General features: G+C 34.6%; 3 pseudogenes; all 3 read right to left on the bottom strand.

Annotated features, from left to right (window-relative positions):
• Positions 1-295: 295 nt before the first annotated feature.
• On the bottom strand, positions 296-3,990 carry LOC120124850 (annotated as a pseudogene).
• Positions 3,991-18,750: 14,760 nt separating this feature from the next.
• On the bottom strand, positions 18,751-23,377 carry LOC120124764 (annotated as a pseudogene).
• A 179-nt stretch (positions 23,378-23,556) lies between these two features.
• LOC120124794 lies at positions 23,557-27,174 on the bottom strand (annotated as a pseudogene).
• Positions 27,175-27,833: the final 659 nt, after the last annotated feature.

The raw sequence follows: 27,833 nt of genomic DNA on the forward strand, positions 1-27,833 counted from the left end.
AATCCGAACTCGTTAGGTAGCTTAAATAATCCGAACTGTATTGTAAAGGCGCATTTAAGTTATCAATAATCTATGAAAATTCTGAACAAATATTATTTTATAATTATTTCAAATTATTAAAAATAATATATTTTCCAAACATTATAAATGATGATATTTGATGTTTAAACTTTTCGATTTATGCAAAAAAAATGATAACACTAAATAATATATATTTTTCACTATAAGTGAAAACATTTCACTTCAAATTAAACAACCATCTGTTGAAGCAGTAACAGGTGGTCACACTATTTAACCTAAGATAGAAACCTCCAAATTCCTCCTGATAAAAGATGAAACGATGTTTTTGTTCAAGTTGCCAATGTTGTAGGTTCACAGCTATCATGAACACAAGCCAAGACATCTCTGTAGTCCCTTGAAATGGTGAAGGAATCATAAACTTTGCCATCACGGCTCTTCTTGTACTCAAACAACAGGGATGACTGGTTGAATGCAGTTAGCTTCACAAATCCCCAGTCATAATCTCTATAAACACTCCAATATGGGATCAATTGGCTGAATTTTGTAAGATGGCTCCCTCCACCTCCTACGACGACGTGGATCGTTCCGTTCACGACGCCCGAGTAATGGTTTCTTTCTTTGCTCATGCAATGATTCTGCAGAAACCATGTGTGTGAGTGTGTGTGCCTGCTCAAGCTCAACTAGTGATGTAGCATCAATCCTTACCTGGTAGATTGGACATGATCTTTCATAGTTATGGACATGGCCGTAGAAAGCGATGTCGACCTTGTACTTCTGCCAAAGTTTCTGCAGACTCTCCCTGCCCATAGGCTCTTCGTATGAACCCTCCTGGCCATACCCGGAGTTAGAAGAATATATCCGAGGACACGGTGAGCGGCAAATATCAACCAAGGCTGCCTATGCCTATCTGCCGATGCAAGGCATTGCTCGATAAACTTATACTGTTCTGATCCTTCTCTCCAGTCATGTTCACTGTCAGCTATGCAGAAGTGAAATAGGCCGTAATCTGTTGAGTACCTGCATTTTCAGTATATAGCATCAGCCAATACATGATCGTGCAAGAACCTAGGATAATTATCACCAAATCGGTGAAAGATACCGTGCAAGCTGTTGTGCTACAATATGTTAGCGGTATTGCAATATAATCTAAATTACAGATTACTGAGAAAAACATGGTTTTACTGAACATACCAAAACTTTGCCTTGTTCTGAGCAGGATAATAAAACATGGTTTCTGCTGGCACACCACATTCACCGCCCGAATCTGGAGTATTGTAGAACGAACCTGAGTTCGGCCAATCACGTTCATGATTACCACTGCAACATAAACGACATATTATGTTTCAAATAGGATCTAAAGGTTCAGTCTCATATTCCCAAAAATCACATACCTTGCAATCATGTATGGAACAGTTGATGCTATAGGCTCCACCTGTGCTGTAAATTGGTCCCACTGTGAAACGTATCCGTTTGAATAACTCAAGTCTCCGATGTGGAAAACTATGTCAATGTTGTCCAAGTCTCTAATGAGTTGGTCCGTGGTATTGAGCGCACCAGGCTGATAATCACTGTACTCGTTTGAACCATCACGTTCTGCCTGTAAGATGTTACAAAATCTTGTCATATAATGCACATAAAATAAAATTTCCCATCTTTTGAAAAATCTTACTGCCTGCTCTCAAACGCTTCATTATTGGTTCTTCAGTATTACCTTTCCCATATCACCAAACACAATGACCCTCTGTAATGAGTTTTGTCCAGGATATGGCGATGATGTGAACGAATATGTTTTGCTCCATATGACTGAACCATTAAATAAGCTATGGCCCATCCTGTATGTGTATCTGAAATGCCATAACATGCAACCTCATAAGTAAGATCAACTAAACTTTCCGTTCGTAACCCAGCTCGATAGGAAAACGAGTATTTCCTATGCTTACACTACGTTAGGCCACAAATCTTTCAAGAAACTTGTATGCGTGAAACCTGGATCACGCCAGCCAACCGTCCTTGCAGGGGAACCTGCAGATCAATCATCAACTCCATTAAACAATCTATAAAGTGAGATTGTATCACACGTATTGTACTCAGTTTGTTTATGGTCGAGTCAAGGACATAAAATCCGCATAACAAGTGAGATCATGAAGAGTTCACTAGTACAATTTTCAGATAACTAGAAGTAATCAAATTGGAGACACCACCACACAAGTGCTTAATCATTTTCGTACCACACATGCTGTTTCGTTTAAAGGACAAAGTTCCAGCAGGAGATTTAACTTGCAAGCCTCCCTTTCTACCCCACTGAACGAATGGCGTTGCTTCATCTATGTCATAGCCACTTGTCCAGGTTACTGTCATCTGCACAAAAAATCAACTATTGCTTGATTACTACTAAAAGGAACAACCACAGCAAACCAAAATTACGACTATATTTTAATGAAAATTAATTCAAAGCCACATTATGCTCGCTAAATCGAGTACATTCAAGTAGGCAGAGAAATAACATCATCCAGGAACCTTTTAAATGGTGTCTTAAACAAGATTATGATCTTCAAATAAACCATAGATATCATATTAGTGAATTGAAGAGTGGTGACTTTCACAGCTTTACAGAATTTCATTAGCTTATCACGGATTGTACACTTGCAGAATTAGCTCCAAAAACACAATAAAAGTTGATATAGGAATCATAATATAGGAGGAATTAGTTAGAACTTACTTCATTCCAAGACTTCCCTAGAGCAAGGCGTGGATACAAGGGTGCTTTAGGATTTACAAAAGATATCGGAGTTGATATAGCAACCAAGATTGGCTGTAATACATTCAAGCACAAAATTAGTTTAACAGAAGAAAAGAAAACAACTTTACTCAGATGATAACTAATTAAGATAATGAAGAGACGCTAAGATGAGCATGGAGGGACAAGAGACATGAGTTTACATCCGACAATCCACCCGAAAACAAAGCAAAGGAGAAATCGGCTCGCTGATTTATAAGCTGAAATCTCAATGAACCAGTGCCTGTCTTTGTATAATCCGAGCCGGACTCATTTGCATACTTATACTGGAACACGCACAAAAGAAAAAAAGACGTGCAAGTTCAATGAGTTTTCAAGCCATAAGATTGTAAAACACTAAATCCTTCGTATTAACAATTCACTAATTGAACCACATTCACCTTTATGGGAGCTGAACAGATATAGGGAAGCTGTTCTTTCTTGTCATTCATAGGTGGACAGGTCGAAGGGCTGTCATAAACATCACAAAATATCTCTAAGTCCTCAAACAAAGCAAAATTCCCAAATGAAGCTATCAAAGGGTGGAATAAAAACGAATATGATCCTATTAAAAACTGAAACAATAATGTGTCAATGAACTGAGTTTTCATTAAAAAAAAACTCAGTCATAACTCAAAACAAGCACATATCATTTAGTGGGTTGCAGATGAAATTATGAGATGGGTGAACATTACTCAAACTTAGCCGGAGAAAAGACTCCAACCCAGTCATCGAGAGTCGGCATCGGATTCATGAAATTCACAGTTATCCATTGAGTGTCCTCCCCCTGATCAAACAAAATACATCAAAATATACTCCCCATAAACTCAAACCAAACTCACTAGACCATCAAGAGCATTATGATATTAATTCATATATATGTTCATATAAGTCCATTTATATGATTTTAATTCATATGATTTTAAAAGTTTGTACCTTTAAACTAATAAGAAAGATAAGCTGAAAAAAAAAGAATGTACCTTCAAACCAAGAAAAAGAGGCTGAGCTGAAATAGAAGCGGATTCACGAAAGACAGCGATGGTTTTGAGGATATTGATTTTAGCCAAGGGTTGATCTCCTCCATTAACGTGAGCCAAAGCCACGTTTAAATGGGCAATGAATGAAAGAAACAGCCATAACCAAAGCATTTTCGTAGGAGCTGATGGAAAATTAGCAGGCATCTTCTTGGGTTGGAAGTTACCTCTGGGAATTGTTTTTTGTTTTTGGTTTGCATGAATTTATTGGGATTTCAGAGAGTTTTAAGACACCACGTTTGTGTTCTTTTAATTGTTACAAAATTTGACTTCTTTGCTGTTTTTCAATGTTTCTTTGCTAATTTTTACAATCCTTTTTTCCTTAGAAACATAGGACAAGAATTTTTCTTCTTTTTAGAGTTTTGGACTCATAATAATAATAATAATAACAACAACAACAACAATAATAATAATAATTTAAATGTATATTTTATATTCAATGTTATGATGGGTTAAAATTTTACATTAAACTAAAATAGAACTAACCCTTATTAATGATTTTTTAAAATAACAAAGCTTGTCAAATTACTAAATAGTTTATTATTTTTTTAATTTTTGTTTTAATTTGAGATTCAAAAGAATTGATAAGTATTGATATTGAAATTTTTAAAATATGAATAAATTATCTATTTAAAGCAAAAATTGAAAACTACCAAAACTTTATAATTTTTTATCCAATAATTATCTTAAATATTAAATTTAGTTTCCACTCATTGCAATTTAAAATCAAAGCATAATCATAATTCTTTAAAGAAAAAAAACAAAAAAGGCTATTGTTTCCTATACAAGTTATAACACATAAATTATCCGTAACTATAATTTTAAATTAAAAATAATTATCTTTTAAGTACACTTGAATTCACAACATTATAGAAATATTAATAATGTTGATCAATTAAAAAAAACTCTTTACCGTTATTAGAAGAGAACCCTGATCTAGGATATTAATGCAATTTTAGGGTATATTGTTTTATTTTTTATTTCCTTAATTTTTGTTTCATTGCATTATTCCCAATTTTGTATTTTTGGATGTTGACTTATATGTTGTTTTCTATAGCTTTAGTGGTTTATTTTCGTAAAAAAATGATTTTAAACATGTAATAAAGAGGTTCATGTTTCCAAACCAACATAAATAACTTTTATAAACCAAAATTAATAAATTAGAGGATAACATGCCCGCAAAATTTGATATAAAAATATATAACATTTTTTATTAAAGAGTAAGATGGGAACCTTATTCCTTTTAAATTTTAAGATTTTGATTTAGCATTCAATCTATAATCTGTTTTTAATCTATAGCAACTCACTTCAAAGGTTAAAGAAATCGTTGTTGTTCCTAAAGGTCACGAGTTCGAGCATCAACGATTGCAGTAGAGTGATTGAGAGTAAATTACCAAATGATTCAGAGTATTTAAAATAGATTCTACTTTGTAATCACCTTAGTTTAATAAAAAAATATTTTTTTTAAAATAAATTAAAATTATTTCAGGCACAAATTTTATATGTGGTTTTAAATATATATATATATATATATATATATATATTAAACATATTAACTAAAATTAAATTGGTTAACATGAATAATCAAATCAATAGTTTAATATCTTAACTATTTATAAATTTATGTATTAAAATATTAAGATTTAAGTATAATAATTAGACGTGTGAACAGATATAAACTTTTAAATTATTTAAAAATATGTATTAATTAATCAAAAAAATATGCATTAAAAATTCAGTAGCCTCGCTCATTCTATTATTTGGTTAAAGGTAGGAATGACTGCTTATTTGGTATTTGATTTATTTTTATTATTCAATAACCTATATATTTATGATTCTTTTTAGATTTTATAAAAAAAGTTTTGTTCTTTTTAAAATAATAGTATTTAAAAAAAATCTAAATAACTTTTTTTTATAAATATAAATATGATACATGTCTGATAACACATTTTTTAAAATAAATAGTTATGACGTAGGTACTTAAAATGATAACATTGTAAACGTTGGATGTCTACCTTGATTGAAAAATATTTAAACACTTAAATAGAAAAAAGATATAATTTAATTTTGTTATATTTAATCTTATTTATATAAAATATGTTTGTTCATTTACATCATGCATGTAAAAGTAGCAAAGGGATTAAAACAAGTATTAAGCCTCGAAGGCTTTCAAGTAAGGATATAAAATCGGGTAATCGTTCAGGTTTCAGTCGGATCCTGTCATGTCGGATAAAATCGGATACAGGTCAAATCATGTAAATTTGATACTTCGACTTGGTTCAAGTCGAGTCTAGGTCAAATCAGGTCGGTTTATTTTCAGGTTGATTTGACACCAGCTACAGTTCGGGTTTAGGTCAAGTTACTTTTTGTTCGGATCGATGTCAGTTCAGGTCGGAGCAATTAAAGACCAGGTTAATTCATGTTCGGATGGACTTCAGGCGGGTCTCGTTCAGATCGGGTCACATCATTGGCATATAAAATTTAGGTCGGATCTCTATCAGATACGAATTGAGTTCATATCGGATACATTTTTATTTTCGGATTAATTATTTTCGTCTTTTGTGAACGTTGAATTATAATTTGTTACTGTATATGATTTAGAGTAAATTGCTAAGAATATAAATAATCATGGATCAATTTTATGAAAAATAAAAATTTAAGAACTAAATTGAACAAATATGAAATTACAAATAAAAATTTAAATAAATTAAACAAAACACATTGATGAGGGATCAAATCGAAATAATTTTAAAATGTGAGGTTGAAATTAATACAAAAAGTACTAAATTATACTCATTTAAAAAGTTTTGGGCCAATTAAAAAATATAAATAAGTAATATGTATGGGTCAATATCAGATGCAAATATAATTTTAAGGACTAAATTGAACAAATATGAAATTATAAATAAAATTTTAAATAAATTAAACAACCCAAAGGGATCAAATCGAAATGATTGTAAAATGTGAAGAAAATCTGTAAAATGGACTAAATTGTATTTATTTCAAAAGTTGAGAAAAAAATTGAAATAACTATAATATATATATATAGTAGTATTTAAACTATATATACTAACTTATACTATATGTAAACTATATATATAGTTTACATATGAACTATATGTATTGTAACACCCTCAACCCGTACACGCCCCAGATACGAATCCGAGGATGTCACATTAACTTGTCAAAACTTTTACCTTTTAAAAGTTCATATAAAATCCAAACTTTTATAAATCGGGTTTGAGTGATGAAACCCTTATAAAAAAATTCTAGTAAAAATTCATAATGAAAATAAAACATTAAAAAATTTACATAAATATAAAAATACATGATTACAAAACAAATCAGAGCATTACAATTTAAAGTTGTTAATACATGCCAACAATTTACAAAATAATAAGAAACCTACGATTTAAATTGTTAAGATATGATCTTTTGCGGGAGTATGATGTCCACGCCTAGCTTTAACCCTCTTCTTTCTTCGAACTTACATGTGAAACAATCACACGTTAAGTAGTTGACTTAGTGAGACAAGTACGAGTATGATAAAACATTATAAAATAATATCTTATTCATTTCATAGAAACATCTTGCAAGGGATTCCAATTTGCATTTCATAACGAGAATGTATACTTTTATACATTGTTCGGTTTATATAACTTTGCTTTTAATAGCCCAATGTATACTACTGAGAACTCTAGGTATTTGAGTACATTGAGGTTGTGCACTAATGCAGTCACCATTGCTTACATAATTTGCATCGAAGTGCTACATATTTGTCCAGAAGGACCACATAAGATTGTCCCGAAGGTCCACATAGTTTTGTCCTAAACGACCACATAGTTTTGTCCCGAATGACCACATAGTTTTGTCCTGAAAAACCACATATAACCCTCTACTCTTAGCATGCCAACTATACCTCTAATTCTCATACGTATACCTTGGGCTTTAACCACATAATTCTTTCTCGTTTTATTATTCAAGATGTGTCTTGTTCACATAGGAACTTTTACATCGTGCATTTTCGTATAATCATATTCACATGTCACATGTTCACAATCATGTACATATAACAATGAAAATGTAGCTTTAGAAATATAACTTGAATAAAGCATTGTAAAAAATATTGCATAAAAGAAATAAAACAGTTTTCGATTGAAAACTCTGAGGTTGACTTATCGCAAGACACCCTCAAATCTAATATAAAACAAATGAGTTGCACTCACCTTTGCCTCACGTAAGTCCTAACAAAATCCTTTTTAACTTTCGTTCAACACCTTGCTATATCTCTTCTATCAGTATGGTTTCAATCAAAATCTACACATCAATATTTTCAAGATCAAAACCAATTTTTCATAAATGAAAAACCAATGAGAACTTACATAAATGAAATGAAATACCCAATTTAGCATTTCAAGCTTAATAGTATTGGTACCCTCCTACAGTACCGATACTTCTCTTCTATGGTATCGATACCCACTTCGGTATCGATACCATTTTGGCATTCTAGAATTTCATTTCAATTACAGTATCGATACCCTCCTCTTGGTATCGATACCTCCACATCAGTATCGATACTTCTTCAATTAGTATCAATATTGTTTATCAGATTCATATGTTTTTCCTTCAATTATCCTTATAGTATCAATATTGTTCTTCCAGTATCGATACCTTTACCCAGATTTCATTTATTCTATTTCAAACTTTACTCACAACTCCCTTAAAACTCTCACCCTTAACTCTAATCAAGTCCTTAAACTCAATAGCATATATATCATACAACTTATGTCCATTAATTCCTCCTTTAACTTCCCAAATTCTCCATAAAATACTTTAAGTTAAAGATCATACCCATGAACTAAACATGTTCTTAATCCTACCTAACTCTTTAAATACCTTAATTAAACCATTGACAATTCAAATATTTCAATAAGAATCCAAATACTCACAAATCTCATCAAATCCCTTAACCACCCTTTTTACTAATTCACTCTTAAATCCTTAATCACTTAGTTCTATTCATCTTTAAGCTTTCCTTAAACTTATATATAACTCAAGGACTAAAAACCAAGCCAAAAATACTAGAATCATCAACTTAATTTTACTTACCTTTGAAATGGTTTCCACGAAAAAGAGGAAGAAGATAACAATGGTTCCATATTTTTCTTTCTCTTCCCTTCTCGCACGTATTTTATATCCCTTAAAAAGGAATATAGAGTTCTTTTCATTTAAAAAGACCATAATACCCTTCTAATATCCAATCTATGATAATAAGTCCTTTACATAATTTTTTATAATTAGTCCTTGAACTTTTCCGAGTCTCTTACTAACCACACTTACTTCTGATCCATCAAAACTTTTCAACATTACTCGCTTGAATCGACAATTAACATTGGCATGGTAACGATACATCCAATCCATTCCCAAAATAACCTCAACAAATCTGTTTCACCCGAGCACTATGACATAATGGGTTAGTCACAATCACCTTACTACTAATAGATTCTAACTGAATTCTCAAATCTTTCACCAGTTTGCTACTAACATTAGAATAGGTTGATCCCGGGTCAATTAAAACCGGAACAGATTTATCAAGCAACTGAAAAGTACATGCAATGATAACCAGATCATCGCGATCTTCATTAGTCTTCAGATTGTACACTCGAGCAGTTGAGCACACTTCACCCTGGGTGGTCGACTCAAACTGATTCCTTACTCGGCCTCTATTTGTGCAGGCTCTCCGGTCATCAATGGGCAATCCCGTATAAAATGTCATGTCTCCCCACATTTAAAGCATGCTCTAGAAACTCTTCAACATATGCCACTATGTTGTTTATCACAAGGCTGACATTGAGTTGATTTTTCCACTCCATATTCAACTGATTAAGTCTACCTAACCCTCACGGGATTGAATCCTCTACCTGAGGATGCTGCTGATTTTGATCTAGTCTGAGGTCGAAAACTTAAACCTCGACTTTTCTTAGATTACGTTGCACTCGTCTAGGTACCCACTCCCTTGTGCCACTAGGTCTTCTGCTCCCCAAATCTTTTATTTTGAGCTCACTCTAAGGCTTTAGCTCGATTCACCACTTCTTGAAATGTAGAAAGATTCAGTGCTATCATTAGCTCATTCAATATGGGGCGTAAACCATCTACAAACCAGTCACAGGAGTCTTTTTCCATAGGGACTAACTCCTCTGTAAATCTGCTCAGCTTGTTGAACTTGCACTCGTACTCATACATAGTGTGATTCCCCTGTTTCAAACTCATAAATTCTTGTTTCATTTGATGGATGAATTGATCACCGATGTACTTGTTCTTAAACTCTTCCAGAAAGAACGACCATGTCACCTGATCCCTTGTAGCTCGTATCATCATATTAGTCCACCATATTCTTGCTTGTCCTTTTAGTAATAAAACTACCTAGCTTCTCCATTTTAGAACAATAGAGATTTTCTAACATAATCTTAGCGTTGTTTAACTATAGATTCGCAACAACGAGACCTTCCTCAGCTTCTCCTCTAAATTATGATGCTCGTAGACTCTTTAACTCCTTCGCTACATTCATCCTAGGAGCTGAGGGAGCAGTCGGTTGGAATCTCATCAGAATCACATCCAACATCTGGAAAAAGGTCCCTTGATCTTGTACAGTCACTCTCTGTTGCACATGTTCTTCACATTGCCTGCTTAGGGCTGGTGAATTACTACTACCCTCATTTTTATCTCCCGCTTCACTTTGGGAGCTCTCATAGTCCGAAATCTATTAAGATCAAATCATTATTCTATCAGTAAGGACATCATACTAATTACCTTATCAGATCAGAGTGTTTTAACCTTTAGTTGGCATGTACATTTTTTAAAACAAAAAATACTTCATTTCTAACTTAAAACAAAATTAAATCATAGCTCTGATACCAATAAATGTAACATCACAAACCATTACCCGACTTGGATACAAATCTGATGATGTCACATTAACTTGTCAAACCTTTTACCTTTTAAAAGTTCATATAAAATCCAAACTTTTATAAATCAGGTTTGAGTGGTAAAACCCTTATAAAAAAATTCTAGTAAAACTTCATAATAAAAATAAAACATTCAATAATTTACATAAATACAAAAGTATATGATTATAAAATAGATCAGAGCATTACAATTTAAAATTGGTAATACATGCCTACAATTTAAAATTGGTAATGCATGCCAACAATTTACAAAATAACAAGAAACCTACGATTTAAATTGTTCTGATCTGATCTTTTTCGGGAGTATGTTGTCCACGCATAGCTTTAACCCTCTTCTTTCTTTGAACCTACGTGTGAAATAATCACACGCTAAGTCGTTGACTTAGTGAGGAAATTACGAGTAAGATAATACACTATAAAATAACTTCTTATTCATTTCATGGAAAAATCTTATAAGGGATTCCAATTTGCATTTCATAACGAGAATGTATACTTTTATACATTGTTCGGTTTATATGACTTTGTTTTTAATAACCCAATGCATACTACTAAGAACTCTAGGTATTTGAGTACATTGATGTTGTGAACTAATGCAGTCACCACTACTCACATAATTTGCACCGAAGTGCCACATATTTGTCCAGAATGACCATATAAGATTGTCCTGAAGGACCACATAGTTTTTTCCTGAAGGACCACATAGAACCCTCGACTCTTGGCATGCCAACTATACCTCTAATTCTCATTCATATACCTTGGGCTTTAACCACATACTTATTTCTTGTTTCATTATTCAAGATGTGTCTTATTCACATAGACACATTCACATCGAGCATTTTCGTATAAGCATATTCACATATCACATGTTCACAGTCAGTTACATATAACAATCAAAACATAGCTTTAGAAATATAACTTGAATAAAGAATTGTAAAAAATATTGCATAAAAGAAATAAAACGGTTTTCGATCGAAAACTCTAAGGTTGGCTTATCTCAAGCCGCCCTCAAATCTAATATAAAACAAATGAGTTGCACTCACCTTTGCTTCGCGTAAGTCCTTATAAAATCCTTTATAACTTTCGTTCAACACCTTGCTATATCTCTTCGATCAATATGGTTTCAATCCAAATCTACACATCAATATTTTCAAGATAAAAAACTTTCCATAAATGAATAACCAATTAGTACTTACATAAATGAAATGAAATACCCAGTTTAGCATTTCAAGCTTAATAGTATCGGTACCCCTCCTACAATATCGATACTTCTCTTCTATGGTACCGATACCCACTTCGGTATCGATACCATTTTGGCATTCTGGAATTTCATTACAATTATAGTATCGATACCTTTCTCTTGGTATCGATACCTCCATCTTAATATCGATACTTATTCAATCAGTATTGATATTGTTTATCATATTCATACTTTTCCCTTCAATTACCCTTATAGTATCGGTATTGTTCTTCCAGTACCGATACCTTTACCCAAATTTCATTTATTCTATTTCAAATTTTACTCACAACTCCCTTAAAACTCTCACCCTTAACTCTAATCAAGCCCTTAAACTCAATAGCATATATTTCATACAACTTATGTCCTTTAATTCCTCCTTTAATTTTCCAAATTCTCCATAAAATACTTTAAGCTAAAGATTATACCCATGAACCAAATCATGAATCTCTTGAGTTCCTTCAAGAGCTTGGCCATCTCATCTTCTTGTTCATCATCGTCTTCATCCACCTCATCACTTGAGTCTTGATAGCTTTCATTGGTGGATTTGAAGGCAATCTTACCTCCTTCTTCTTCTTCTTCTTCTTGTTTTTCTTTTTTTCACCTTCTTCTTTTTCCTTCAACATTATCTCATGAGTGAGAAGGGAACCAATTAGCTCGTCGAGAGTGAGAGACTTTAGGTCTCTAGCTTCGATAATGGTCGTTTTCTTCGACTGCCACGACTTTGGAAGAGAGTATATCATCTTCCTCATAAGCTTCTCATTAGAGATTACTTCTCCAAATTCATTGAGACCATTGACAATCACAGAAAATATATCCGTCATAGCTTTGATAACTTTATTGGGTTTCATTTTGAAGTTATTGTAGCTATGGTTGAGAAGACTTATCTTTGATTCTCTCACTTCGTCAGTTCCTTCATGAGTGACTTAGAGCTTATCCCAAATCTTTTTGGCATTGGAATATGATGAGATTCTTCCATTTTCATTTGGGCCTAATACACAAAAGAGAATGTGCATAGCCTTAGCATTGTGCTGGAATTTTTTCTTCTCTTCATTACTCCAATCATCCTAATCATCTAACTCACTGGGTGGAGTGGAGTAACCGTTCATGATTGAGTTCCAAGCTCCTAGATTATAGGCTCGAATAAAGAACATCATCTTATTCTTCCAATATGCACAATTTGCTCCATTGAATAAGGGTAGCTTGTTGACCGGTTGTGAATCCATAATATATGAATCGTCAATGTAATACGCACCGGAGGTTGAAGCCATTATTTTATCGATTGCGTCAGGAATTAGTAGAGCTTCTTCGAGGATCGTCTCAAGGATGTTAAGCCTTCTAACGAGAATCGCTCCGATACCAATTGTTGGTATTTTTAGAAGCTCAAATCAACAACCGGAACAGTTTGCAAAGAGGAGTCAGAATGGTTTTTTGTGTTTAGGGAGTAAGGAGAATTAAAGATAGAAATTTGTACAGCGATTTGTAGTGGTTCGACTTCTCAACCAAGTCTACATCCACTACCTTAGCTCCTCCTCACCAAGGATTTTCCAACAAATTCACTAATTTTTTATTTTTTTTTCAAGGACAAAGAGATAATCTTTACAAACTCCCTAGTTTTTCACGGGTTAAACTAGAACCTTTCCTTAGCTTTTAGCAGGCTTAGCTAGAACGAAAACCCCTTTACAATAAAAGGAAATGTAAACAAGAAAATCTCTCTAAGGTAGGTGTTTACAAGAATTAAGCTCACAAGAACAGAAATATTTACAAGAGAAATATTAAATAAGAATGAAAAACTTTTCTCTTGTGTTTGATTGCTTGAGTAGGTGTTCTCTTACTTCTTCAAGTGTCATCAGCTTGTATTTATAGCTTGAAATGAGTTTGAAGTCGTATCTAACCGTTGGGGATGTTTTGGAACCGTTTGGGGATTATTTTTCTGCAAAATAAGGTTATCCAGAACAGGGGTATTGATAGGGGTATCGGTACCCCTTCAAAGGGTATTGGTACTTTCTTTGTTAATTTCAAATTTAACTAGCCATTGGAGCCTTGGGGGTATCGATACTCCTTCAAGGGGTATCAATACTCATTTGCATATCGATACCCTTGCATGGTATTGGTACCAAAATTGCATTCGATGTTTCAGCAGTCATAGGGGTAGTGATACCCACTCATAGGGGTATCGGTACCCATTCATAGGGGTATCGGTACCTCTTAGTATTTTTGCTCAAATCCGAATCTAATGGACTTTGAATTATTTTTTAAATCTTTTGAAAACTTTGAATAAATTCAATTCAAGTCCAAAATTTTTTTTCCTTAAATTGTTATATCAAAATATAGTTCTACAAAAACATTTACCATTACACTTGATAATGCTTCTGCAAATGATAAAATGGTCAAGAGACTGAAAGATGATTTGAATGTCATGTCTCCTCTTCCCTACAATGGTAAGTACTTCCATATTAGGTGTGTTGCCCACATTTTGAACTTGATAGTTCAAAAAGGTTTGAAGGTAATTGATTCTTCTGTTATTAAATTGCGTGAGATTGGTAAGTTCATTGATTCTGCTGACTCTCACTTTTTGCATTTGAATTAGGTGTTGAAGACTGTGATTCTTCTTTCTCTGGTAAGTTAGTATTGGATATTCCTACTTGATGGAATTCTACGTACTTGATGATTCATAGGGCACTTAAGGCTAGATTAGCAATTAACTTGTTTGTAAATAGGGGAAATGAGTTGGATTTCATTACTGATCATGAGTGGGAAATTGTTCAAACAATATGTGATTTTCTTGAGCCTTTTTATGAAATTACTACTCTCTATTCTCTAGTTTTATGTCACACCCCGATTTTTATTTCTTAAGTTAATTTATTTTAATTGAATAGGATTGAAGACCAAAATGTTAAATTTGGAATATTTTTGGGGCCTTTTGTGAACTTTCTGGTTGTTTGGAGGTTGGAACATTATTGTTCCATCGATCTTTGTAAAAATAGGGGGTGTTCTCATCAATAAAAGAAGAAAACCCTCAAATTCGAGAAAATTAAATCCCTAAAACCTTCCCCAATCGAATCCTCTTCGACCTCTCCTGAACCTTCACCGACCGGCCACCATTCGGACCATTGCTACCCTTATTCGACTCCCCATCGGTCGGTGACTAAAAGCCCTCTGTCCATTCATCGTAAGCCACCGCCGATAGTCGTGTAAAGTATCAAGAAGATTTAGTTATTCCCTTCTCCGATTCCAGCTGCTACAGGCTACCATAGGTCGCACCGGCGCCACCAAATGATTCGCCATCCCACAAGGAGCAAAACTCGACCGCCCTCATTCCGATTGGCCCCGCCGATCGTCGGGGAGAAATGCTTAAATTTTCGTAAGAAAACCTTAGCGTATCCATTGTTTTTGTTAATTCTATCCGCCACGACCGTCGGTTCATCACACCGCCGATCCCATTGAGTTTTTAGCATCCTTCCGACCAAAACCTAGTCAGAACCATCGCTCATCATCGATTTCATTACCGTCTGTCGTTGAAGGTGGATTGATTCATCGTTTCAAATTATTTTACATTGTTTTGGCTGGTTATTTATATTGATTTGGATTGATTATGGTGTGTTACTTCTCAAGGTGTAATTCGTCGCCTGAAACTGCCTCCGTCACCGTTGCACGCGCCGCCACATGTTGGTAGTACGCGTAGGCTCTTCTACTGGTCTAGGAAGCTTCTGGAACTGGTCTAACCGGACTAAACCAGTCCAATCAAACTGGGTCTGTTGACCCGTCCGAGTTAACCCGGACCGAGTCAACTCGTCTGAGTCATCCCATTAACTTTGACCGTTGACTTTAACCAAAAGTTAACTTTTCGAAAAGGTTTTACTTTATGTTTTTCGATATCCTGGGTCAAAATCTGAAGTCCGTTTTACCAAATTCGCACTTAGTGAACCACTATTCAATGTTTTACCTTCAGATTTAATATGGTTTCACAATTAAGTTCAGTTTCTGACTTAAAATTGTTTGCTATGTATCCAAGGAATTATTGAAAATTGAATTAAATTTTAAGGAAGATTAAATGGAGTTTAAATGGTCAATCTATATAGCACGAAAACCAAGGTTATAATCTACTACCTTTTGTATGCTCTTCGGACCTCATTGATAGATGGTAAATGCATGAATGGAAATAATTGGTCCATTATATGTATTTAACTATCATTGGGACTCAGACGTAAATAGGATTAAAGATAGAACATTGTATAAGATTCTTTTAGCTCGAAAAAGAGAAACTAGAAGATCAATCGAAAATAATTATAAGTTTAGTGATTCAATAATAAATGAATTGATTTCAAGATTCGTAAATTTTGATAAATTCCGTTAAAGGATAAATATCATGATTATTTGGATAAGAAATTACAAAAAAATAGCCCTATGGGGTAAAATTATGAAAATACCATAGTGCTGTAAAAGACCAAGACTTCCTTGGATGGTGAAAAATAACCCAGAAAAGACATATTTGACTACTTATCAGAAATAGTGCATATGTTTGAATTGAAAAGAATTATTAAAATGTCATCGAACGATGAAATAACTATAATTACCTCCAATGATCAAAGAAACAAAATACCCTGAACGCTAAAGGAGCTAGAATTCATTCAAGCCTAATTTATCGAAAATATGCCACTTATAGAATTGAGTGGAATGATGATGATGCGCATAAAGAGTAAAAAGCACAATGGATGACTATGACAATAGAGACGACTTGAGAACTCATATCTTGATCCACTTGAATATTGGAATCATCGATTTAAATTTTGAATCTATATTAGAATGCCCTGAAGTGTAAAATAACCCAAAGAACGTCTAAGCACTGAAATAACTAAATACCTTCCAGCTTTGAAATGAATAAATCAACCTCGATACCAAATAACCTAGAATTTTTATTTTCTAAGATAAAACCCAGAGACTAAATTATCGAAGATACTTTACACGTCTGAATTTTTTTATATTACTAAACTATATGACCAAGTTGAATTAAAAAGAAGAAATGTAAGTATCCAAATTTCGGAAATGATTGAATTACTTTCGAAACTCTGAAGTGATCGGGATATATTTAACTACTAAATGATCTAAGTACTTTCAAAGACCTATAATTAAGTGAATGACTTAGACAAGTCTGGAAACATTGATGAACTTATATGTTGTACCACCCTCAAGGTTTTTCCCCTAAATCAAGCATGTTGACATTTTATTGATATCGTTGCAGTACAGAAAAGAAATAAATACCACTGGAATGCCTATTTGTCTCCTCAAGAACTTATCAAGGATGATTCTGATATTGATTAGATCAACTGGTGCAGTCAATATTAAAAAGAGAATAATAATAATGAAGTATCATAGTCCGAATGATTGACAAGTATTACAGAGTTGGGATCGTTGGTTCAATTAGACTCAAAATCCTGAATACCTCTGATTGTTTGAGTAATAGAATCACTCTTAGTAAATATGAATCTAGAATTATTATGATGTAAAGGTTCATGAACACCTTAATAATGCACCTGAACCATAAAGGGTCCTAAAATATCAACTTTAAATGTCTTATAGACCCATTAGTAATCGATCCCTTTCAATAGGACCTCGTTCCTGGAATCCTACATAAGTTCACGTTTTTCATTCCTGATAACTATTAAATGCCTCTGAAAAATACTTGGATCCTCTAGTGTGTTCCTCATATACTACATGATTGTTTTATATGTTTTGAAATGTGTTTTACCAAAAATTATTGATTTAGTGGCTTATGAACCATGGCTACATGGTGTGCGTTCTCCAATTATAGTTTTCACCAAAAAAATGTGAATTGTTCCTGATTTATGAAATCATGGAATTTACTGATTTATGAACTATGGTTTCCTGTTTTCACTGGTTACTACTTGAACTGTTTTATTGAAACATTTTTCGGGTATACTGGAGAATGGAGGTTCAGCTCTGATCAAGCTGGTAAATCCTTACGGACCTAAGACGACCCTTGGGTAAGCTCTAAGGTCCCTAGGACTTTCATGGGTAGGCCCCAAGAACTTTCTTGGGTAGACTCTCAGGCTCCAAGATGTTCTCTTGGTTGGCTCCTTATATCCAATGGATATAAGATTACCCTATAGATGCAGTTATGGGGAACTGCATATGGTGTACGGGTGGAGGGTAGTTATATGGTTTATTTCATTGGCACACTTACGAGATTTTACTGGATCACGATCCAGATATCATGGTTTACTGTTAAAACTGATTTCTACTGGATTCTATATGGGTAGGATTCTAGAGTATGGAGGTTCAGCTCTGATCTAGCTAGTAAATCCTTACGGACCTAAGGTGACCCTTGGGTAGGCTCCGAGGCTCCGATTAACTTTCTTGGGCAGTCTTTTGGGCCCCAAGGCATTCCCTTAGGGTGGTTCCTTTCGTTGTGTGTTTAGGGTAAGCCCTTATGGATGCAGTTCTGGGGGAACTGCATAACGGTGTTCGGTTAGAGGTTCGAGTATCATATTTTCGGTTCAATTCGGGTTCAGGTCGTTCTCAGATCAGGTGCATGTCAAGTTCAGATCCACAATTTCCAAGTCCAACGCGGGTTTAAGTCAACATCAGTTCTGACTCGAGTCGGTTTCCGATCGCCACAATGCAAGTCAAAAACAGTTTTGACTCAAATCTGTTTCAGTCAGTTTTACAGGTGAAGTTAGCTTTATTACACCCCTACTTTTAAGAAGCCAAAGTGGTTGGTTCACAGCCATCATGAACACAGGCTCACATATCCCTGTAGTCCCTGGAAATGGTGAATGAATCAAACACATTTCCATCACTGCTTTTCTTGTATTCAAATAGCAGGGACGAGTGATTGAATGCCGTCAACTTCACTAAACCGAAATCCGAACTTTTGTATATGCTCCATGACGTCTCGGTCGGACCGAACCCCTTTAAATGGCTCCCTCCCCCACCAACCACCACGTTAATGGTCCCATTCACAGTACCTGACTACTCTGACGTTTCCATATTCATGCACTCACCCTGGTAAACCGGGCATGTTCTTTCATAGTTATGGACATGTCCAAAAAATGCAATATCATTCTTGTACTTCTGCCAAAGTCCTTGCAGGCTTTCCCGTCCCATGGGCTCTCCGAATTACCCGTCTTTCCAATTTCTCGAGGAATACCCGAGAACACGATGAGGAACAAAGATCAACCATGGCTGCTTACGTCGGTCTGCCGATGCCAGACACTTCTCGATGAACTCGTACTGCTCGGAGCCTTGCCTCCAATCATGTTCACTGTCAGCTATGCAGAAGTGGAACATTCCATAGTCTGTTGAATACCTGCAAAGAACCAGTAATCCAATAGCTCATAGAGATTCTATTGCACTTTGACAAGTTTCTTACCAGAATTTGGCTCTGTTCTCAGCAGGAACATAAAACATGGTTTCGGCTACCACACCACATTCACCACTGGAATCATTTCCGTCGTAGAAGGATCCGGAGTTGGGCATATCGCGCTCATGGTTGCCGCTATACGAAAGGAAGTAATCGTAGTTAGGATTCAATATAACCACTTTGCTAATCTCTGTAAGCTAATCTTCAAGTGTTACAAAACGATCATACTAATAGACCATTGCAGACCTTGCAATCATATATGGCACGGTCGATGCAATCGGCTCAACCTGTGACGTGAACTGATCCCACTGTGACAGATAACCATTTGCGTATGTAATGTCTCCGATGTGAAAAACTATGTTGATGTTTTTTAAGTCCTCGATTAGTTGATCTGTGGTGTTAAGTGATCCTGGCTGATAATTTTTGTACTCATTTGAACCATCTCGTTCAGCCTGAAACATGTTGAAACCATTATAAAACGTCTTCATTTTCACACGCACAACTATGCCGTGCCAATTAACTGTCGAATAAAATTCGACACTATGTCGACACGGATACTTCAAGAAGAAGGATTGCAGAAAACCAAGACTTCAGTAAGAGGCATGTGAGATTTATTACCTTTCTCATGTCTCCAAATACTACAACTCACTACAACGAGTCCTGACCCGGATATGGTGAAGATTTGAATGAGTAGCTTTTGCTCCAGACACAAGAACCATTTACTAACTTATGGCCAAGCTTATAGGTATACCTAAACACAACAATAAACGCAGTATTAGGAAACTTATTGCTCATTCTTCACCATTTCTCTGAGATAAGATGTCAATTGTGCTGCATACACTGAGTTTGGCCACAAATCCTTTAGGAAACCTGTATGAATGAAACCGGGATCGTGCCAATCAACTGTTCGGGCTGGTGGAGCTGCATTTTTTAATTAGAATGTTGTTAGATTCCAACTAACGTCTGAAACATTCCAAATGTATACCACACATATCATTTTGATGAAATGTCAACGTTCCTAAGGGTGATCGAGTTAGGATTCTCCTTCCATACCCCACTCGACCAAACGTACAGCTTCAATAATGTTATAGCCACTAATCCATGTCACTGTCATCTGTGTAAGTTTGTAAGGGAATCCAGGTAGACATGGATAAAGAGGTGTTCGGATAATGCTGGCCGTATGACGTGGATCTACGTAAACTTACTTCATTCCAAGATTTCCCTTGTGAAAGCCGTGGATAAAGAGGTGCCTTTGGGTTAACAAAACTTATAACATTTGACACTGCCACTAGTTTTGGCTGTGCAAGAAATGATCAGTAACAGAATCGATGAAATCTGCTAAAGCAAACTAATATGGAATTTCATAGGCATAACATACATACATCCGATATCCCGCTGGAAAATAACGCAATTGAAAATTTCTCCCGTTGATTGATCAGTTGAAATTTTTAACGAAGCTCTGCCGGTCTTTTTGTATCCAGCATTGAAATCATTGGCATATTTGTACTGAAAAACACAGATTGTTGAAGGCATATGGTCTCAACATAGGCCAAGAACAAACAATGCTATATGGCAATAATACATACCTTTATTGGGGCTGAGCATATATAAGGAGACTCTTCCGAATCGTCACCGGGTTGACAGATAGTCGAGCTGCCATTAATGAATATCCTTTTAGTCTACAATTCTAGAGAAAATCTCACATGTTAATTCATCAAAACAGAATATGATGCAACAAGTTTTGTAGATTACTTGAAATTTGCTGGAGAAAAGACCGCGATCCAATCGGATTTGGACGGTTTCCGACAGTGAACTTCCACAGTTACCCATTCAAAATCTCGCCCCTGCAAAAACAGCTACTTGGAATGAAACATCTATGGCAAAATATACAATTACAAAGATTTAAATCTTACGTTAGTCCCAAGAACATGTGGATGTGCTTTAACAGAAGCATTTTCATGAAGTGCAGAAACTGCTTTGTGGATGGCAATCTTGGACAATGGCTGAACGCCATCGCCATTCCCAGCTTGACCAAATTTGAAGCACTGCAACAAAATCAACATTAATAGGGGAAGGAACTCCATAGATAAGAAGCTGAAGCTCCTCGTTTTCTCAGCTACGTCTAATGGGCAGTGACCAGAATGGCCTAAAAGTAAAGATCCGGCAATACGAACACGCTAAAAAAGGGATGGTTGAACTTTGAAGTGAACGATAAGCCGGCCACTGAAGATTCGGTCACATGTTTCAGGTCAACTCTCAAAATTTTTATATTATCGTTGTTTACATCACTTGCGCAATAGTTTTATCCATTTGTGCCCATACATTTCCGATGAAAATAAGAGATGCCTCCTTTTCTTGCTCAAGACTCGAGGGATTAAATATTCTATTTTCTGCGACCCATAGCTGCTCAGAAGGCTACAACTCCGGCGAGTTGAGAGGGTTTCCTGCAAGCCATATGGAATGAAAGTGTAGCTCAAAATGGAGTCCGAGACTTCAAAAGTCAACATCGATGCAGCGATTTAAACTTCGGTTGTGATCATGTATTAAGTTGCTTTGTGTTTACCGTGATTGTAGATATAACAAGTATTATTGCTGATAATACGGAAAACACGATTGTACAATAACAATTTCCATCGACAACTTTATCGTTATATAATGTCCATAGCTGACAAGTATTTAAATCCCTGGATGGATGGGATTAGTTAGTGAATTGAGTAACTTTTCTATCAATTCAATATTTTAACAATTTGAACTTATTGATTCACCTGATAAAAGAAAATATTATTTTTTGTTAAAGAATCTGAATTCAAGTGATTATTCTCTTTATGTGCAACATTAAGAGGTTCGGCCAGAGGAGGATAAGCCATTAGTTCATCTTGGCTTTTCCTATATCATCAATAGGTTCACGTAAAATTTAGTACTCTCAGTTAATGTATGGTGCAAACGATGTGATTAAGCAAAACAATAGGTTGTGAAAACGATGTGATAAGCCATTAGTTCACCTTGGCTTTTCCTATATCATCATTTAATGTTACAAAATTCATGTATTTGATTTGATTTGGATTTATTAAATGATCTCAGTTAGGGGTGACAATTAAACTCTAATTCGACGGGTTCCAATCTGATCCGATGGGGTCGGATTTTTTTAAAAAAAATGAGTTCGGGTAAGAATTTTTAAGGGGAGAGGTCGGGTCAGGTTCAGGTGGAGGGTGAAAAAGCTTTGACTCAACCCGATGATAATAATATAATTTCCTTAAAAAAATTATTATTTTTAATTAAATCCTTTTTTTTATCGGGTCGGATCTGATTTATACTCTAAAAATTCGGATCGGGTCGGAGTCAGGTAGAGTATATAAATTTTTCGGGTCTGGTTCAGTGAAGGATATAAATTTTTCGGATCGAGTCGGGTTCCGGTGGAGGATACATATTTTCGGATCAGGTCGAGTTGACCAAAAACCCGATCCTAACCCAACCCGTAGCCATCCCTAATCTTTTACAAGTTCATGTATTTGTTTGACTAAACAGCTTATCAGCCATTTAACTAAAACCCTATAGTTGATATGTTTGTTTTACTACAAACCTATTTATTTCGTTCAAATCTTTTACGATTTGCAGCCGTTTGACTCCTAAGAAAATGGGATTGATTATTGAAATGGTTAACATATGAACAATGTTGCTCGCTCCAAGTATTTTGATAATAACCTATATGAGATATTGTCTTTTATATTACCGACTAACATAAAAAAAATTAAAATTTTGTTAAAGGAAAATAAGTATAAAATTAATCATTTAAGTGTCGATATTTGAAATAATACACAAGGAAATTGATTGATTTCTCTTTTAACAGGTGAACTAATTTTGTACTTGTTAAACTCGATAACATACAATTAACTTGCACGGAAATTCTCTTAAGCGCATGATAAACAACGTTGTTAGCTGCAGATGCTCCTGCAAGTCGGCCATCTAACCGGTCTAATTAATTAAGTAATGCATATATATCCGATATAAGCTTTAGAAATTTGCTTAATACGTTAGTTATTGTGACACAAAAATTAAATAATTAAAAAAAGAACATAGATGAAGTAATGAATTAAAGTTCGAAAAATTGTAGAAAAATACGAATTGCTAAGATTCCTTACCTGTTGCATTAAAATGCATTAATGTGTCGCCAACGCATAATAATTTACAAAATCGACACTAATTGTGAAAATAATATGGGAAAAAGTTCAGGGTACTTCATAAAATAGATTTAACTTCCGTAGTTTGCCTTGTGTAAAATTACCTTCTTTTTTTCCTTTGAATCCTTCAATGGAAGAATTCTACCTAGTTTTGTAGGCTTTCGCCAATTTCTTCTTTCTTTTCTTTACGGCTTTCGGCACTTTAGTCTTTCGAGCCTCCCTTTTCTCCCCTTTGACTTTCTTTTTATTCTTTTTTCTAACAGCTTTTTTGTCAACCTGGGCCGAATTATCATTCGACAGAACCTTCTTTTCCAAGTCACTCGAGTTCTCCTCATCCTCACCTGTTTCAGAATCAGATGCGAACTCAGCTTCGGACTCACTCTCCTGAGAATTAGGCTGGCCAGATGAATTGGTCATAGACCCTTCTACGGTTCCCGTGTTATTATCCTGCTGCTGCTGCTGCTGCTCCACTGGTGAAGATTGACCTTTAGGGAGAGCCTCCTTTGGTCCTGTGATAGTCTTGTAATATAAATCTCCGGTGTCCTTACCACTTGTTATCCATACTATGTCCTCAGCATTCTTGACATGATCTAGTGTCTTAGGAATATATGACTGAAGAAAAGGAACAAATAATCATTAAGTTAATATTCACAACGAATTTATAAAACCTCATATTCTATCTTAATGCAAGTATGATGCAAAATCTTGAAACTTCATTGCAAAAAAACAGATGGTAAATCTTCAAGATATGTTGTGAGCAAAAGGGAAAGACTTTCTAGACCAAGCATAGGTTACAAGGTCTCTTGTGGAACTTTCTGTGACATAAGAGGATATTAGCAAATGATATACGAAAGCGGGTATAAATCAAAGCAGGTTGGCTGACATAAACTTTTGCACATTGTTGAGAAAAGGATGGACTTAGATGCATCCCAGAGAAAAGTCGGATTTATTTTAACAAACCTGAATAAACACAGAATCTGCAATTTCATCCTCCACAGACATATCTCCTCTTGCTAAAATCTTTTGTTGAACCTGAAATAATATATATTAAGATAGAAGCGTGAATATAGATATATTTTTGAATTTATACGGAAAGTGTGAAGCAAATACAAAGGATAAACCTCTTCCAAATAACTATCCACAGACTCGTCCGTGATTGTTGGATCCACTATGAAGTCGAATAACTCTTGAATTGTCATGACAGCAACACCATGTTCTCTAAAAAAATACTGCATGGGTACAATGTATGATCAGCTCTAGCAAGTTGTCCAGTTGGTCAATGACAATGTTGCATTCCTCTCATCCAAATAAATAGTTACTACATGACAAGAAAAGCATAACAAGTTTTCTTATTTAAGGGAGACTGGAGGAAGGAACCAAAATAATGAAGAAGGAAACATACAGAAACATGAACACAATCTTCACGCCAGAAATCCAGGGCGTGTGGGGTGGTCAACATCAACCGATTGAGATACATCAATTATGTATAAATGACCCTGTAAAGTGGAAAATTTTCAAATGAACCCAGAATAACTTAAAGATCTGTTTTTGCTCAAAATCTACAAAAAGAAGGGCAGAAAGAAACTTGTATTAGCAGTAGCAGGGAATTGAAAATACTAGTCATCACCTCGAAATAAAGTATGTTATATTCACTGAGATCTCCATGAACTAGTTTGCATTTATGGTATAACATCCGCATTGCAACTATCATCAAGGGAAAATGGGCCAAGAAGTTAAGCATATGGAGAAAAGAAAGAGAAAAATGAAGTAATATAATTTAAAACATTTTGGGTAGCCCAGAATAATGTTATTGTTACTTAACATAAGGAGACACCTCCAAATAACATTCCCGTAACTTGTCTAAAGATAATAAGGCATCACAGTTTTAGCACCAAAAACCCATGTAAAAACAGCATAACAAAAACGGTAAAACCACTTGTTTATGTCCTGATTGTCAGACAGACTTTAAGTAATAATGATAAAGATTTCACATACCTATGAATTCCGTGACCAGCACATGAAGTCTCAAAAGTAAGGGGTTTGGACACCTAATCCCTGCAGCTTTAAGCCTGCAACTCAAAACAAACATCTCCACTGATGGAATGCAAACAAAAATGATGCACACATAATTATTGATGTGCCTCTATTAACAGAAGCAACGGTCAACCTTTAAGAAACAATATTTTTTGTTTTATCTCATAAGATTCCTCATTTCTTTCTCAGCCTATGTTCATTTTTCTAGGATTGTGCTTACAATAACCATATCTGAATCGGTAATCACCTTGCACATATCGATCATGATCCCTGAAGTTATTATTAGAAACCAATTGATTACATTGGTAATATATATAAACTCTGGCACAAAAACATGGAATTTAATATTGTGGGAGTATAAAATCGTATGGAAGTTCTTACAAAATTAATATGATACACAAAATATGGAACAAGAGACAAGCCAATATCTATAATGAAATTGAGGACATTCATCCAAAAACAATATCAAATGGAATGTAAAATTTATGCTTAAATCCTGTGCCCTCATCTCACCATTACTAACTACTTACAAATGAAAAGGAGTAATGTCGTACAATGTTGGGAATAAATAGAAGATGTTTGAGTCCAGTTATCTAATAAAAAACCCACTTACTTGAAAACCAAAACAGAAGTTTTATACACTCTGATTGCCAGCTCCTGACCATCCGATTTTGTTGTATGATATATATTTGCCTGTACAAAGGACAAACTAAATATCACATGAATTCATCAAACTATGATATTACAAATTGATGCATAAGAAATTAACATCCAACAATAAAATCACATTACATACTTCTTTTCCAGTTGAGATGCAGCCATTTATATCATGAAATACACCTAGGTTCAGCATTTTAAACAGAACCATACGAGTTCTTGGATCAATAGCCTGCTGAACATCATCATGAGCGACTCAATCTTCCAAAAGACTGGTAGTAATAAGAAGAAAAAATATCATTAAAATGTTCAGATCGATCAATTATGAGTATTTCACCAGTTCAACAGTAGCACGATCAGCTTTCTTAGTAGTTTTTCTTTTACCGATGGCCATGTCACGAACACTTTCACGAATTGCAGTTGTAACTGAATTAGACATTCCAACATTTAACCTCCCTTCCCACTCCTACACCATTCAATTCAAACACCAAACCAATTAAAAGAAACGAGACAAAACAAGAACAATAAACTTAAATTTAGCAATAATAATGTATTTTTACCTCTAAAGGGGAAGCTCGAATATGACTAGAGAACTTCTGGTTACGGTTAGAGAGAGGTTGAAGAGCGGAGGAATTAGGCCGTGAGCGTTAGGTCGCCTAGAAGTAAGCGCGAAAGAACCATCGAAGGACTCCTCATCATCCTTGGAATCCAAATAATCCAATGCCTCGCCAATTTCAGAATAGAATGACAAGGAAAAATCTTCTTCTTTGTCATCTTCCAATGCTGCAGCACCGTTCGGTGCTTCTTCTGGCTTCTCTTCCAATTGAGGCATCCCGCCGATATGGCTTTGACACTTCCAGGGGAAAAAAACCGGGAAGGTGGTTGGCGGCAATCTGTTACGGCTTAAAAACCCTAAACCCCCTAAAAACGAACAAAGTCTCTCTTTACTTAAATGGGCTGGCTTGCTGACCCAAGCGAGATCTTCAGGTCGGCAATTTTTTTCTACGGGACATACTATCTATGAATATAATTATTAAGAACATTTGATATTGTTTTTAAAAATATTTTAAAGCAATATGAGAGAGATTGATTTTAAATTTAATTATTTAAAAGTTTAAAATGATAAAATAAAATATTTGTTTTGGATATTAGATATTAGATTTTAAATTTTAAATTATATTAATTGAAATTTATTAATGTTTTTTTTCATTCATATATTACACGTGTTAAATTATTATTTTTATTAAAGTAATCAAAGAATTTATATTTTTAATATTGAAAATAATAATTTACATAAACATGTCACTAATATTTTTAATATTAAAATTATATTAACCATAAACGCAATATCAAAACAAGAATGAGGTTTGGGTCATGAAACTTAAAAACCTATTCACAACACACAAACATAAATTATGACGTAGTCTGAGGTTACAAGTGAATCACGAGACTCACACCTCTATAACTCAATAATATGTTAGAACAAACCATAAAAATAATCAGAATCTAATCATACTAAATCATCAAGAATAATAAATATTATATTTGTG

Source organism: Hibiscus syriacus, unplaced genomic scaffold, assembly GCF_006381635.1.
Source record: "Hibiscus syriacus cultivar Baekdansim isolate YM2019G1 unplaced genomic scaffold, ASM638163v2 tig00110429_pilon, whole genome shotgun sequence".
Classification (NCBI taxonomy): Eukaryota; Viridiplantae; Streptophyta; class Magnoliopsida; order Malvales; family Malvaceae; genus Hibiscus; species Hibiscus syriacus.